Genomic DNA, 16,680 nt, shown 5'->3' on the forward strand with positions numbered 1-16,680 from the left:
CAATGGGAGAGTCTGACAAGAGAGAAACTACAGGAAGGTTCTGTTTGGAGGCTCAGGCAGGGACATCTGGGAGACACGGTGGCACAGTGGTTAGCACTGCTGCCTCACAGCGCCAGAGACCCGGGTTCAATTCCTGACTCAGGCGACTGACTGTGTGGAGTTTGCACATTCTCCCCGTGTCTGCGTGGGTTTCCTCCGGGTGCTCCGGTTTCCTCCCACAGTCCAAAGATGTGCGGGTCAGGTGAATTGGCCATGCTAAATTGCCCATAGTGTTAGGTTAAAGGGGTAAATGTAGGGGAATGGGTGGGTTGCGCTTCGGTGGGTCGGTGTGGACTTGTTGGGCCGAAGGGCCTGTTTCCACACAAAGTAATCTAATCTAAACAGCTTTGTGCATGGGAAATCATGTCTCATGAATTTGACTCAGTTTTTTTGAAGAAGTAACAAAGAGGATTGCTGAGGTCAGAGCATGGACATGATCTACATGGACTTCAGTAACGTGTTTGACAAGGTTCCTCATGGGAGACTGGTCAGCAAGGTTAGATCGCATGGAGTACAGAACTGGCTCGAAGGTAGAAGGCAGAGGGGGCTTTTCAGGCTGGAGGCTTGTGACCAATGGAGTGTCACAAGGATCGGTGCTGGATCCACTACTTTTCATCACTTATATCCATGATTTGGATGTGAACATAAGAGGTATTGTTAGTAAGTTTGCAGATGACACCAAAATGGGAGGTGTAGCAGACAGGGAAAAAGATTACCTCAGAGTACAAGGGGATCTGGATCAGAAGGGTGAATGGGGTGAGGAGTTCAGTTCAGAGAAATGCAAGCTGCTGCATTTTGGAAAAGCAAACTTTAGCAGGACTTATACAGTTTATAGTAAGTTCCAGGGGAGTGCTGCTAAGCAAAGAGTCCTTGGAGTGCAGGTTCATAGTTCCTTGACAGTAGAGTAGCAAGTAGATAGGATAGTGAAGGCGGCAATTGGTCTCCTTGCCTTTTTTGGTCAGAGCATTGAGTGTAGCGGCTGGGAGGTCATATTGGGGCTGTACAGGACATTGATTTGGCAACTCTTGTCATATTCCATGCAATTCTGGTCTCCTTCCTATCAGATGGATGTTCTCAAACTTGAAAGGGGTCAAAAAGAAGTAGAGGATGTTGCCAGGGTTGGATAGGCTGTTTGCCCTGGAGCGTCAGAGGCTGAACGGTGACCTGAAAGAGATTTTTAAAATCAGGCCGGGCATGGATAGGGTAAATAGACAAGATATTTTCCCTGCGGAGGGGAGAGTACAGAACTAGGGGACTGGGAAGGGAGGGTAGGCAGAGAGGGGGTGGGCGGAGGGTCAGAGAGGGTCGATGGATCGAGAGGGTTGGGACAGAAGTGGGTGGGGACAGAGGGGGGGATAGAGAGAGGAGGCACAGAAATGGATGGGGACAGAAAGCGGGATTAGAGAGGAGGGGAACAGACAGGGCGATCAGAGGGGGCAACCGACGGTTGGGGGGGCGACCGACAAAGAGGGGGAACAGACTGAGGGGGGGGCAACCGATGGAGGGGGGGAAGAAGACGGGTGTGCGACCGACAGGGGGGCGACTGACAGAGGTGGGACAGACCGAGGGGGCAAAAGATGGGGGGACAGACCGACAGATTGTGGGACAGACCAACGGGGGAGGGGCGACCGACGAGGTGGGGGACGACAAAGGACTGACCGACAGAGGGGGGGAACCATACAGATTGGGGGGAGAAGGGGTAATAGAGAGGGGGAAGATGGAGAGTTATTTTATAGATCTACAACTCAACCCTGTTCGTGTTATCTCCTCCTCACCTTAATTTCCTCTGAAGGGCTCAGAACAACTGCATAGTTCCTGGAAAGTGGAGTTTCAGGGAGATCAGGTGCTGAATGTGGCATTTGGGACACTGACCTTTAATGGAATGTGCTGGTCAATAAATGGACTCTGGTTTGATTCCACTGTCTGTGTGGTATTTGCACATTCTCCCCGTGTGTCTGCGTGGGCTTCCTCTGGGTGCTCTTAATTTCCTCCCACAATTCCAAAGACATGCCCTTTAGATGTATTAGCTTTGGGTAATGGTAGGTTACAGAGTTAGGGTGGAATACTGTTCCGATGGTTGGTATGGTCTCATGGGCAGAAAGGCCTGCTTCCACACTGTGGGGATTCTGTCACTGAGTATAGGGGTTAGGAGGTCACGTTGTGGCTGAGTAGGGCATTGGTGAGGCCAGTTTTAGGATATTGCATTCAATTGTGGTCTCCCCGATTTCAGAAAGATGTTATCAGAATAGGACTCAACCTCTTAATGGCAAGTTCTTCGGAAGTGTTGACAAACATACAGACCACGCAGTGTAGGTTGATTGTTCCTTGAAAGTGTGGTTGAAGGTAGACAGGTCGATGAAGGTGGTGTGCTGTATGCTAGCTGTTATAGGGCAGTGCATTGAGGATAGGAGTTGGGAGATCATGTTTCGGTTGTACAGTTTATTGGCTCGGCCACTTTTGGAATCCCCAGACTCCAATTCCAGTCTCCCTGTTACAGGAAACATGTTGGGAAACTTGCAAGAGTTCAGCGAAGTTTTACCTTGTGGTGCCAGTATTGGAACATTTGAACCATAGGAAGAGGCTGAAGAGGCTGAGGCTATTTCTCTGCAGCACGGGACACTTTAGGTGGCTTTATCGAACTTTATAAAATTATGAGGAGCAATGATAGGGTGACTAGTCATGGTTTCTTTTTTCCCAGGGTAGGGGAGACTAAACAAATGTGAATCTTTTTTCCAATGTGGAAATGACAAATTCTAGAGGAGAGATGGCAAGTTTAAAGGATGTGAAAACCGAAACAACTGAAGATGCTGGAAACCAGGAAGAGAAACAGAAGTTTCTGGAAAAAGCTTAGCAGGTCTAACAGCAGGTGCGAAAATAAATTAGAGTTAACGTATCTGAGGAAGGGTGACCAGACCAGAAACTTTAACTGATTTTCATTCACAGATGCTGCATGACCTGCTGAGCATTTCCAACAACATCTGTGCAAGTTGAAAGGAAGTTGTTTGGAGGATATACCTGAGAGGAACTTTATAAAGTGCGAGTCAGACCACATCTGGAGAAATGACAGACGTTTTGGTCCCTTTATTTAAGGAAATACATCATTTCATCAGAGGCATTTCACAGAAAATTGACTGGGATGATCCCTGGTTTGCAGGAATTATTTTTTAAGAAAAGACTGAAGAAGTTGGGACTCTACTCACTGGATTTGGGAGGAATGAGAGGGGATCTCATTGTAACCTGCAGGATACTTAAGGAGTTTGACAGGGTAAATACTGATTGGATTAGATTAGATTCGATTACTTACAGTGTGGAAACAGGCCCTTCGGCCCAACAAGTCCACACTGCCCCGCCGAAGCGCAACCCACCCATACTCCTATATTTACCCCTTACCTAACACTACGAGCAATTTAGCATGGCCAATTCACCTGACCTGCACATCTTTGCACTGTGGGAGGAAACCGGAGCACCCGGAGGAAACCCACGCAGACACGGGGAGAACGTGCAAACTCCACACAGTCAGTCGCCTGAGGCGGGAATTGAACCCGGGTCTCTGGCGCTGTAAGGCAGCAGTGCTAACCACTGTGCCACCGTGTGATGTTTCCCATCATGCGGGAGTCTGGAACCAGATTCTGAGTCAGTCACGGAATCATGGGTTCTGTTTTGGATTCGTCAAGTTAAAGGCAACACCAACACGAATCAGGGGTTTCATTAGCAATGGAGCTGGAATGAGGTGGAGATCAGCAACATTTTAAGAGATTGGAATTCCTGGTGTTTGTGACTGTGTAGGTGTCTGATCAGAAGGTCTCCTTGGGGTCAGATATGAGAGCAATATTGTGAAGAGTGCAGTTCTGCCTCAGACAGTTCCCAGGGAGAGGGAGGGGCTCAGCAGTAAGGGAAAGTAATTTGTAATAGCAACTGAAGGCAATGGGTTTAATCATTGCAACGGTCCGTTGTAGGAAATTGCAGCCAATCGCGTAGTGGCAGTGTGATGAGCAGTTTGATAACTCAGTAATGGAGAGGGATAATGGGGAGGGAGAGCTGGGCATTGTCAGTGTACATGTGAAACCTAACACGGTGCTTTTGGACGATGTCACCTCCTGGCAGTGTGTCGGTGAGAAACAGAACGGACCAAGGCGAGATCCTTGAGGGGCATCAAATATAAGGAATTCAGAAAGGAAAGGGAGAGTCGAGATGGAGCAGGTTTTCCAACAACGGTGGGGTCAAATATTAGTTTGTAGCAGAATGGGAGAGAAGGACATAACCAGAAATAAACAGACAGGTAGAACAAGGAACAATATGTGATTTGGTGAGGGGGAGTGATGAGGAGGAGGAGCAGCCCAACTCCAAAAGCACTATTTCTACATTAGTGACATCACCCAACTCCACCCTAGTCTCAGCTCATTGACCGAAATACTCGTCCATCCCTGTGTTATCTCCAGACTTCATTATCCAAACACTCCTGGCCAGCCTCCCATATTCAACTTACATGTAATCTCAAGAGCATCTAAAACCCTCCTGCCCAAGTGTTCACTTGTATCAAAACTTGTTGATCCATCAAAAGGCTCCTATTAACAAGCAACAATTTAAAATTCTCACCCTTGATGTAATTCCTGGCTGTGAACACCCCTGTCTCCCAGCACCACACAACCTGTGAGACCCCGACAACTCATTTTCTTTCAGACTCCCAACGATGTGTTTATTCATTGCTTCAACTGTCCAGCTGTTTCTACTGTTGCCAAGGCAACACGATCTGGAATTCCCACCCTAACCCCCTCAGACCTGCTTTCCTCCTTTGAGGTATTCCTGAAAACCTGCTTATTTGGCAATTCTTTTGATCACCTGACCTAATATCCCCATCTGTGGCCTTATGTCAGAAGTTCTCAATAGTATTTCTGTGGAATTATAAACATGATAATAAAAAAAAAACTGTTGTTGATTTGCACATACATTGTCAACTCTTCCCTGTCGCTGAGTGAATAATCTATAACAGCTCTTACCCAACCACATTGTGGGAGCACCTTCACCACACGAATTGCAGCTGTACAAGGAATTCAAACATCACCTTCTCCACAGGCAATGGGGCTTTGGCACTGATCAATGGTATCTGTGGAGGGAGAAACACAGTTGATATTTCAGGGAGTGCAAAATGCATTATAGGGAGGGAAAATGGTGCAGAATTTGGATTTTGAAATTTGTGTTTTACAATGTGCACTAAGTTCCATAAAACCTCTCATCCCATACCATGAAAACTTCCTCCTCTTCCTGGTCAATGTGTCTTTCCTTTCCCCTGCCCTTCACCTTCACACATTGCCTATACCTTGGTCACAACAACACTGTGCTGTCAGTGAAATTTATCATGTGGTTGAGTATTGTCCCGCCCTTCATTCACTCCGATTGGTTGAACGACCAACTAGCAACTCTCGCCCCCGTTCCCCCACTCTTACTGTGGAAGGGACACCAGATCTTAAACTTTAACTCTGATTTCTCTTCACAGGTACTGCCAGACCTGCTGAGCTTTACCAGAACCTCCTGGTTGTTGTTTCTGATTTACAGCATCCGCAGTTCTTTCGGTTTTAATTTACCGGGAGATTGCAACTCAGGTCCAACAGCATCTGTCCCAGTCTCTGTAATCTCTCCCAACCCCAAACAGTGACACTGCACCCGCACAGCTCATGGACATGTGTTGTCTTGCTGGCCACACCCCTCATTCAATCCCATTGGCTGCAGGACCACACAGACTCTCCTCTCATTGGTCTGGAGCTGCCGTCAATCAGCCGGACACCATTGTGATGAGAGTGGAGGGCTAATCCCTCTCTCTGCCTTGGGATGAGCTTCATCATTCACAGTGAATGGGACAGTATCCCAGAGCACAGGGGGTGGGGGCTATTTAGCCCATTGGGGCAGTACTCTATCCCTCTGGAGATGCTGCAAATCTGTCCCATGTCCCCTCCCATGTGCCCACAGCCCCCCAAATCTTTCCTTAAAAAGTAAAATCCCAAGTCTGTTTCAGAATACCTGCTGAATCTGTGTTAATCAGACTGTTCCAGATGCTCAGGACTTTGAGTAAAATAGTGTTCACATTTTCACCTTGTATTATTTGCCAATTACTTGAAAGTAGTTACTAAACATTGTGACAGTGTTAACAATTCCTCTCTCTGTCTGCAAATTCAAGACCTTGGAACCAAATCTGCACTGATCGAAATCACTGTTTCACCTTCTCAGCTCCAAGGATAATTATCTGTGCTTCAGCTAGCTCTCCACACAATAGAGGAATACATCTTAATTTATTAAGATCAAAGAAATAGACCTTCGGTCCAATTCGTCCGTGCCAACAAGGAATCCTAAACTAATGGATTCCCATTTACCATCTATTGGCCTGCATCCATCAAAACCCTTCCTATTCATGTACCCAATTGGAAGCCTTTTAAATGTTGTGATTTTATCAGTCTCCACTACTACATCTGGTAGCTCCTCCCATACACACACCACACTCAGCTTGAAAACGTTGCCACTTAGATCCCTTTTAAATCTTTGCCCTCTCAACTTCAACCCATGTGCTCTAGTTTTGGACCCACCTAACCTGAGGAAATAGGACTCCGGCTGCTCACCTTATCCACGCCCCTCGTGATTTTATAAATCTCCATGAAGTCACCTCTCAGTCTTTGACTCTCCAGAGAAAATAGCCCCAGCCTATTCAGCCTCTCCCTGTAGCCCAAATCCTCCAATCCTGGCAACGTTTTTGTAAATCTCGTCCAAACCTTTTCAAGTTTCACAACATCCTTCCCAGAACAGGGAAATTCAAACTGAAAACAGAATTCCAAATGTGGCTTAATCAACGTCCTGTACAGCCACAGTATGACGTCCGAGCTTCTGTATTCAATGCATTGACCAATAACGGAGTGTGTTAATGGAGTCCCATTTGCCAGCGGTTCACCCTTATCCCTCTAAAACCTTCCTCTTCATATACACAATCAAATGCCTTTTAAATGCTGCAATTGTACTAGCCACCACCCCTTCCTCTGGCAGTTCATTCCATACTTGCAATGCCCTCAACATGAATAAGATGCCCCTTAGATCCCTTTTAAATCTTTTCCCTCTCACTTTAAGCCTGTACCCTCTAGTTCTGGACCCACCGAACTTGGGAAAAAGTCCCTGACTGCTTACCTTATCCATGCCCTTCATGATTTTATAAGATCACCTCTCAGCCTCCAACTCTCCAGGGAAAATAGTCCCAGTGTATTCAGCTTTTTCCAATAGCTCAAACCGTCCAACCCTGGCAAAATCCTTGCAAATATTTTCTGAACACTTTCAAGTTTCTCAACATTATTCCAAGAACGGGGAGATTGGAACTGAAAACAGAATTCCAGACGGGCTTTAATCAGTGCCCTGTCTTGCCACAATATGACGTCACAACAGCTGCATTCAATGCATTGACCAAGGGGGGGGGGGGGGGGTACCAAATGCTGCAATCACTCCCTTGCCTACCTGTGACTCTACTTTCAAGGAACTATAAACCTGCACTCCAAGGTCTCTTTGTTCAGCAATGTTCCCCAGGACTTTACCATTAAGTGTATAAGTCCTGCCCTGATTTGCCTTTCCAAAACACAACAGCTCACATTTATCTAAATTGAACTCCGTCTGCCATTCCTCGCCCCCGTGGCCTATCTTATCAAGATCCTGCTGTATTCTGAACTAACCTTCTTCACTGTCCACGACACCTCCAATTTTGGTGTCTTCTGTAAAGCTACTGACCATACCTCATATATTCACATCCAAGTCATTTATTTAAGGGCTCAATATCCATCCTTGCAGCACATTGCTCCTCACAGGCCTCGAGTCCGCAAGACAACCGTCCATCATCATCCTCTGTCTCCTACCTTCAAGGCAGTTTTGTAATGGCTTGCTCTCCCTGCATGCCATGTTATCTAACCCTGCTAACCAGTCTGCTTTGTGGACCCTTGTTGAATGTCCATATAAACAACATTCACCGCCTGGCTTCATCAATTTTCTTTGCCACTTCAAAACATTCAGTCAAGTTAGTGAGACACAATTGTGCACGTACAAAGCCACATTGACTCTCCCTGTCATTCCTTACCTTCCCAAAATAGATGGATATCCTGTCCCTCAGAATCCCTTCCAACAACTTGCCTGCCACTGACTTCAGGCTCACTGTTCTCTTGTTCCATGGCCTTTCCTTACCACCTTTTTAAAAATAATGGCACCTCACCTGTCGCTATCAACGATACAAATACCTCAGGAGAGGCCCAACAATCACTTCATTAGATTTCCAGAAAGTTCCAGAATACACCTGATCATTTTCCAGGGTTTTATCCACCTAGATGCGATTTAAGACATCTAGTACCACCTCCTCTGTAACATGGATACTTTTCAAGTTATCACTGTTTATTTCTCCAAACTCTCGAGCTTCCATATACGTCTCCAGTAAAAATGAAGTGAAATATTTGCATATCTTTCGCACCCCCTGTGGTTCCATAGACAGTCTTGTTGACCTTTAAGGGGTCCTATTCTCTGGTCCAGTTAATCTTTTGTCTGTGATATATTTGTTTAATCTCTTTGGATTCTATTCCAGGACATCTGAGAAAGGCCTACTTCACCTCCCTCTGACATCTGTCCAAGTTCCCAAAAGGATCTTTTCACATCAGGCAGAGATTTGCCTGCACATCCCAAAACCTCATATACTGCATCTAGACGCTATGGGAAGAAGGGCTTATGCCCGAACCGTTGATTCTCCTGTTCCTTGGATGCTGCCTGACCTGCTGCGCTTTCCAGCAACACATTTTCAGCACTGGGGAGAATGTGCCAACTCCAACAAAGACAGTTGCCCGAGGCTGGAATCAAACCCAGGTCCCTGGTGCTGAGGAAGCAGTGCTAACCACTGAGCCACAATACTCTGGGATCTTTGGTGCTGATGCGCTGCCCCACTGATACCTCAGTCACTCACCCTGCCTCATTTCCTAAGAGGCAGTGATGACGGAGTGAAATTATCGCTAGACAGTTAATCCAGAGACCCAGATAAGGTTCTGGGGACCCGGGTTTGAATCCCATCACGGCAGATTTTGGAACGTGAATTCAATAAATATCTGGAAAAAATAATCTAGTGACGACAAGGATTCCACTGTCAATTGTTGGAAAACCCATCTGGTTCACTAATGACCTTTAGGGAAGGAAAATGCCATCCTTACCTGGTCTGGTCTGCATGGGACTCCAGACCTATAGCAACGTGGTTGACTCTTAACTGCCCTCTGGGTAAACGCAGCAATAAATGCTGGCCGAGCCAGTGACAGCCTTATCCTGTGAATGAATAAAGAAAACAGATCAGGTTTTGTTCCTTCTCTAGTAGGTACATCCTACAAACTGATTCTGAAATGTTCTCGTACACACTGAACAAATACCTTTCCATCCAAGCCCTTAACACTACAGCACTCCGAGGCTATGTTGGTAAATTTAAAACCCCTTATCATTGCATCCATAATATTCTTACAGATAACTGAGGTCTCCTGGTAAAATTGTGTCTCAATTCCCCGCTGACTATTGGGAGAGAGTCTATAATACAATCCCATTAAGATGGTCGTCCCTTTCTTATTTCTCAGTACCAACCAAATAACTTGCCTGGATGTACTCCCAGGAATATCCTCCCAAAGCCCAGCCATAATGTTATCCCTAATCAAAACACCTCTCCCCCTGCTCTGTTGCCCCCTTTCTATCCTTGCTATAGCATCTATATCCTGGAACATGAAGCTGCCAGTCCTATCCATCCCTGAGTGAAGCCTCTGTAATTGCTGTAATATCCCAGTGCCATGTTCAAAACCATACCCTGAGCCCACCTCCCTGACTTGTAAGGCCTCTTGCACTGAAATAAATGCAGTGCAACTGGTCCGTCGAACCTCATTCTGTGACTTGCTCTTGCCTGCCTTGACAGTCTGACTGGTGAACAGTACCAGCCTCAGACTCACCTCTTTTCTCACTATCTCTTTAGGATTACCCCGACTCCCTCACTGGTTTAATGCCTCCCGAGTGGCACTAGCAAATCTCCCTGCTCGTCAGGACCCCATGCTTTCCCCTTCCTATGCCATTGGTACCAATGTACAATGACATCCCACTGGTTATTTTCCCTTTTGAAAATACTCTGCTCCCTCAGAGACATCCTTGACACTGGCACCAGGGCAGCACCACCCCATTCTGATGTCTCACTGTCAGCTGCAGAAATAGCAGACTGTGCCACTGACGAGAGAGTCCCCTATCACCATCGATCGTGTGGAACTGGATATACCTCATATTATGTTAAAAGCCAGTCTCAGTACCAGTAACTTGACTGTCAGTGCTACATTCCCCTGAAAGTCTATGACCACCTACATTTTCCAATACAGTATACTTGTCTGAGATGGGGATAGCCACAGGAGGCTCCTGCAGTACCGACCTACCCCTCCTAGCTTTCCTGGCCGTAACCCATCTACCTGACTGTATCTGCAGTATCCTGCATTCCTGACACTGCCACCTATAACACCCCCCGGCTCCTGTCAATTCCTCACTGCCTTTAATCACTCCTCCACCAATCCATGCGATCCAAAAGGATTTGCAATCACACTTGCTACAGATATAATCATCAGGATCATTGAAACTCTCCCTAATCTCCCACATCCGACAGGAAAAGCACGCCACTCTACAACAGGCCATCTCTCCGCCTTAACAATCTACAGACCGAAACAAAGACACAGTTTTACTGCTCGAAAAATACTGCCCGAGAAAAACTTAATGCTTATGTTTCATATCTTAAACATTTAATCAAGAGACCCTAAGACATTAAAAAGAAATCCTCACCTTACTCACTATTGTAGATTGAATAAAATAAAACCGACTAAGATTGATATTTGAAGAGACTGAAACTCACTGAGCTGATCCCCGGCTCGGAGTACTTCCAAGGGCGAGGCCTCTCGGAGGGCAGCTGTGAAATGTCACTGTTTCTCTTCTCTGCCCACTCCATTTCCAGAGAAGTTTTTACCTTCACAGCAAGTCAGCTCAGAGAGGTCACTGCTTGGTTTTACTCACTGGGGGTTACCTTTGCTGCCCAGACCAGTATTTATTGGCCACCTTTACTTGTCTTGGAGAAAGTGGTGGTTAACTGCCTCCCTGAAATGCTGCAGTCCATGTACACCACAGTGATGTTTGGGAAACAGTTACCCTCTGGCCCCACAACCCTCCCTGTCTCTGTAATCCCCCTCCGGCTTCAGAAATTACATGTCCGTGGCATAAGATTTTTATTTGGATTCATTTTTGTTTAATAATCCCCCCCCCAAAAAGTGAAATATTTGGCCCCAAACAAATTTCTGTTGATTGACCTTTCGGAGAGGCTGACACATGGACGTTGCAGTATTTTATCTCACATTGTACACCTCGAATGATGGAACTTCTTTTAAACATTGCCTCCCTTTTAGCAATGGCTTAATGGTAGATGAGTGACATGTGCAATGTTCCGAGGATTAGAAATAGAATCCCAACATGGCTGATGGTGGCATCGGAATTGAATACAATCTAGAATGAAAAGGCGAATGATGACCATGAAACTATTGTCGATTGTTAGAAACCCATCTGGTTCACTAATGTCCTGTCGGGAAGGAAACGGTCATCCTCACCTGATCTGGCCAACATGTGACTCCAGACCCACAGCAATGTGGTTAACTCAACTGCCCTCAGGAAAAATACTTTAAAAACTGTTAACAAATATTCCGCAGGTATCACTTAAAAACTGGCTGTTCACATTGGGACCATGTGAATATCTGAACAGCCTGAACTAAAACTGAGGTTCAGCTTCACCTTCTCCCTGTCTCACATCAGTCTGTTTACACCCAACTCCAGAACACTCTCATTGAGCCAAGCAGCCCTCACAGTTGCAGCCCTGTCATCTTCATTGTCTGCTCATACCTACATTGCCCTCAGCCTCCTGTACTGTTCCAATGCATCTCAATGGGAGCTCAGGAACAGCACCTCATCTTTCAATTCAGCCCTTTGTAACCACAGAGTCAACATGGACGTCAGCAGTTTCTGAATGAACAGACAGTTGTCAGAAGCTGGAACATTCCACCTGAAAAGGTACTGGAATTTGAGTCCAAAAGGATTTTTAATGGGAAGTTTTCAGGTAATTGAAAACATGTAGTTTACATGTTAGCATCATGAAGTGGGTGGTTGGGTCTAAATCTGAGAGTTCTTACAAAGAGATGAGGTGTAATTTGGATAAATCTGTGCTCCCTCTCAGGCCAATATCTCCTTCCTCAGCTGCAGGGCCCAGAACAGAGCACACACCCAAAGGGTGATCCAACCACGAATTTGTACATCTTTCTGCTTAACAAAAATATTGGAGATATCTTCCCACAAACAGAACAGACAAACCTTTCTCCTTCCACAGTTAAATGCCAATGATATTCAGATCCTGATGACTCCATTGACTGTAAAAACGTGCTTTTGAGATCCCAGCCTCAATTATTCTGATTTAATATCCTATGAAATGAATTCACAAAACAAAACTCACAGTCAGTACAGGAAGAATATAAAGACATACTTTTTTCTTGGTATGTGCTTGATGTGTAAATGCCTCTCTTCAAGTTGCACGCCTCCCCCCACCCATCATAGGAAGGGGACATGCACATGCGCTTCACTGTTCCTTACCCCCAATAAAAATGGCGGCCATATCCCAGGACCTATCACCGCCTGAGGGCCGCAGCCATTTTCCCATCTGCTGCAAACGCGGGATTAAGAGTTTCTAATTCAGATTTACGAACCACACAGAGTGTAATTAAAACTTCCCAGTCTAAAGTGACTCATTATCTCCCTGTCTCTGAGGCCACTCTCCCCTTTCCTGTTTGCGTCTCCCACATTCACCAATGGCCGAGTCACGTGGCACTGCATCGGCTGGGTTACTGGTGACGTGTCATCCCACTGGCCACGCCCCTCATTCACTCCCATTGTTTGGATGACCAGCTGGTTCCACTTGGTCCACCAGTCCCACCACGTTTTCCTATTGGTCCGAAGCTGCCATCAATCAGCTGGCACTCATTGTGAGGTCAGTGGTGGTATCCTCCCCCTGCCTGAATCACACCCAGAAGGTGTATGGATGGTGTCAATCAGGAACAACAAGCAGAAGGTGCTGGGAAAGCTCAGCACGTCTGGCAGCATCTGGGAACAGAAATCTGTCCAGTGGCTCTTCCTCGGATCCGATGGGAGCTGGGAAAATTAGAATCTTGACAGCATGGAAACAGGTAATCGGCCCAAAATGTCCACAGAGTCCCTCCGAAGGGTATCCCACCCAGACCCATTCCCCTACCCTACTACTGTATATTTCTCCTAAGTAATGCACCTAACCTACACATCCCTGAATATTATGGGAAATTTAGCTTGGCCAATTCAACTAACCTGCAGATCTTTGTATTGCAGGAGATAGGGGTTAAAGTGTAAAAAACAGGGAGGGACAGAACCCAAAGAGAGACTGGAACATTTGGAACGAAAAATGAGTGGATTACGATCTGGCTGGGAGGGTGCACAGCTGTTAATGGAGGGGACAGGAACCTGTGTCTGACAGCATCTCAGTGGAGGTGGCCGAAATGGCAACTGATGATCTACGTTCTGCTGCAAAAACAGACCCCGAGCTTCCAGCTGCCTGCCACTTTAAACACACGAGCCTGTTCCCTGGCCAACATCTCTATCTCATGCTTATTGCTGTGTCCCAGTGAAGCCAGAACGTACCAAATGGCCCCAAATTTCGAGGACTGCAATTTCCCCTCCCATGTGGTCAATACCATCCAATGTATCTCCCCCACTTCCTGCACCTCTGCCTTTGAAACCCACATCTCCAACTGCATCTCCAACTCCAACTGCAAGGAGAGAACCCCCCCTCCACCAAGTCCTTACCTTCCACCCAGATACAACACATCATCTTCTATCATTTCCACCAGCTACAATCAGACTGCACCACCAGATTCTTCAGGGGTTTGATCGAATAAATACTGATGTGTCTGAGGGTAAATACTGAGTGGGGGGGGGGGGGGTCTGAAACCAGATTCTGAGCCAGTCACAGAATCAAGGGTTCTGCTTTGGGTTCGTCAAGTTTAAGGCAACACAGACACGGGTAAGGGGTTTCAGTAGCAATGCAGCCGGGATGAGGGGGAGATAAGCAACGGTTTAGAGATTGGAATTCCTGGTGTTTGGGATTGTGTAAATGTCTAATCAGAAGGTCAGCTTCGCGTCAGATATGACAGCAGTATTGTGATGAGTCTAGTTCTGCTGCAAGGTTCCCAGTGAGAGGGAAAGGCTCAGCAGTTAGGGAAAGGATCTTGTTAGGCAACGGGTTTAACCATTACAATGTTTTATTGGAGGAAACTGCACCTAATCGAGTAGTGGGAGCGTGGTAAGCAGTTTGATAACTGAGTAACAGTGGAGTAATGGAGAGGGATGATGGGGAGGGAGAGCTGGGCATCGTCAGTGTACATGTGAAACCCAACATGGTACTTTTGCACAATGTCACCTCCTGGCAGGATGTAGGTGTGATACAGGAGGGGCCAAGGATAGATCCACGAGGGACACCAAATGCAAGGAATTCAGAAAGGAAAGGGAGAGTGGAGATGGAGCAGGGTTTTCCAACAACCGTGAGGTCAAATGTCAGTTTTTTCACAGAATGGGTGAGAAGGACCATAACCAGAAAAGATAGAACAAGAAACAATGTCAGTGAATCGGTGAGGGGGACTGATGAGGAGGAGGAGAAAAGAGAGTTGGAAAGTCTATGGTTTAGTGAGATGAGGGTAAAGGGTCAAGATGAGCTCTGATAAGGCTTGACATGAGATGAGATTGGAGAAAGATGGAGGTTTGGACAAAAACCGGGAACACCACGTGAGGCAGTTTGACTCAGTGGGCTAGTGGGAGGGAGGGAAGCAGCAGATCGGCTTATCTCAGTCTTAGTGACAGAGAAATTCCATGAGCTCCAAACTCTTGTTGTTGGAGAGAAGGATGGAGGAGACAGGAGGATGGACAGTGTTTACAAAGAAACAAAACCTGGGTAAGTGATCTTTAAAGTGAGTGAACAAACCTAATGTATTTAAATTTTATCCAAAATATTAAAACAAACGACTGAAGTCCTGGTTCGAATCCCATCTTGGCAGATGGTGGAATCTGAATTCAAGAAAAAATAACTGGAATTAGGAATCTCCTGATCTCCATGGAATCATTGTCAATGGTGAAAAACATCCTGCCAACCTGACAGTGGCCCAGCCAGCTACTCACTGAAATAATCACTGCAAAGTTTCAACAAAGGAATGAAACTGGATGGACCACTCGGCATCTAACAAGGCACCATTTAATACAACCACAGAATCAGCCCTCTCGATGGTGCAATGTCTTCCAGATGAACATCTGGATTTTGATTCCAAAATGTGCAGAGCTGTCTCACAGACCAATCAAGGAACAGCCTGACATAGTCATACTCATGAAATCAACCCTCACAGACAATGACCAGACACCACCATCACCATCCCAAGATATTGAAATTGTGGTGATGGAAAAGCGCAACAGGTCAGGCAGCACCAGACCCTTGACTCTGATCTCCAGCGTCTGCAGTCTTCACTTTCTCCTGAAATCTCTGGATATGCCCTGCCCCACCGGCAGGACAGACCATGCAGAGGTGGTGGCATAGACAGAGAGGATTTGCCCCGGCGAGTACTCAGCATTGACTCCGGACACCAGGAAATCTCATGGCTCCTGCTGATTACCACATACTGTCCTCCCTTGGCTGATGGATCAGTTCTCCTTCATGTTGAACAACATTTGAAGGAAGCACTGAGGAATTACAATGGCGTCAAACGTACTCTGGGTGCAGGAATTCAATGTCCACAATCGAGACTAGCTCTGCAACAGAATTACTGACTGAGCTGGTCAGGTCCTAAAGGACATAGCTGTTCATCTAAGTCTGCAGCAGGTGGTGAGGGAACCAACAATAGAGAAAAACATACTTGATCTCATTGTTATGAATTGACCAGCTTCAGATACATCTGTGCATGACAGTATCAGTAAGAGTGACCATCACACATTCCTTTTGGAGACACAAGTCTTGGCTTAAAGTTGAGAAAAACCTCCATTGTGTTGAGTGACACTATCACCGTTCTAATTGGGACAGACTTTGAAGAGATGTAGGATCTCAAACTGGGTATCTCTGAGGCACTGTGGGACATCACCAGCAGCAGAACTGTACTCCAGCACAATCTGAAATCTCATGGGTTTGTAAATCCTGCTCTCACCCATCACAATGGACAGTAAAGGAGGGCATACCATGAGCAGCACCAGGCAGACCTAAAAATGAAGTGCCAACGTGGTGAAGCTACCAAACAGGACCATCTGCATAATCAAACAGCATCAGCAGCAAGCAACAGAGCTAAACGATCCCACAACCAATGGAACAGATCGGAGCTCTGCAGTTCTGCCACACCCAGTTGTGAACGGTGATGGACAATTAAACAACTCACTGGAGGAAGCATCACAGAAATCCCCTCCCTTACTGATGGAGGGGCCTCACATACCCATGCACCAGATAAGATGACAGCACTTGCAGCAATCTGCAGCCAGAAGTGTAAAGTGAGATGATCC

The 16,680-nt window shown here is 46.4% G+C and overlaps 1 long non-coding RNA gene across 1 annotated transcript; it reads right to left on the reverse strand.

Moving 5' to 3' along the window:
- Positions 1 to 1,159: 1,159 nt before the first annotated feature.
- On the reverse strand, positions 1,160 to 15,280 carry LOC122547578 (uncharacterized). Its single transcript, XR_015756253.1, has 5 exons — positions 15,131 to 15,280; positions 12,445 to 12,552; positions 9,243 to 9,351; positions 5,037 to 5,143; positions 1,160 to 1,203 (listed from the first exon to the last, which is right to left on the reverse strand). It is a non-coding gene; the product is annotated as an uncharacterized LOC122547578 (long non-coding RNA).
- Positions 15,281 to 16,680: the final 1,400 nt, after the last annotated feature.

This window comes from Chiloscyllium plagiosum, unplaced genomic scaffold (genome assembly GCF_037043375.1).
Source record: "Chiloscyllium plagiosum isolate Xiang-an unplaced genomic scaffold, Cpla_swu_hap1 HiC_scaffold_231, whole genome shotgun sequence".
In the NCBI taxonomy this organism is placed as follows: domain Eukaryota; kingdom Metazoa; phylum Chordata; class Chondrichthyes; order Orectolobiformes; family Hemiscylliidae; genus Chiloscyllium; species Chiloscyllium plagiosum.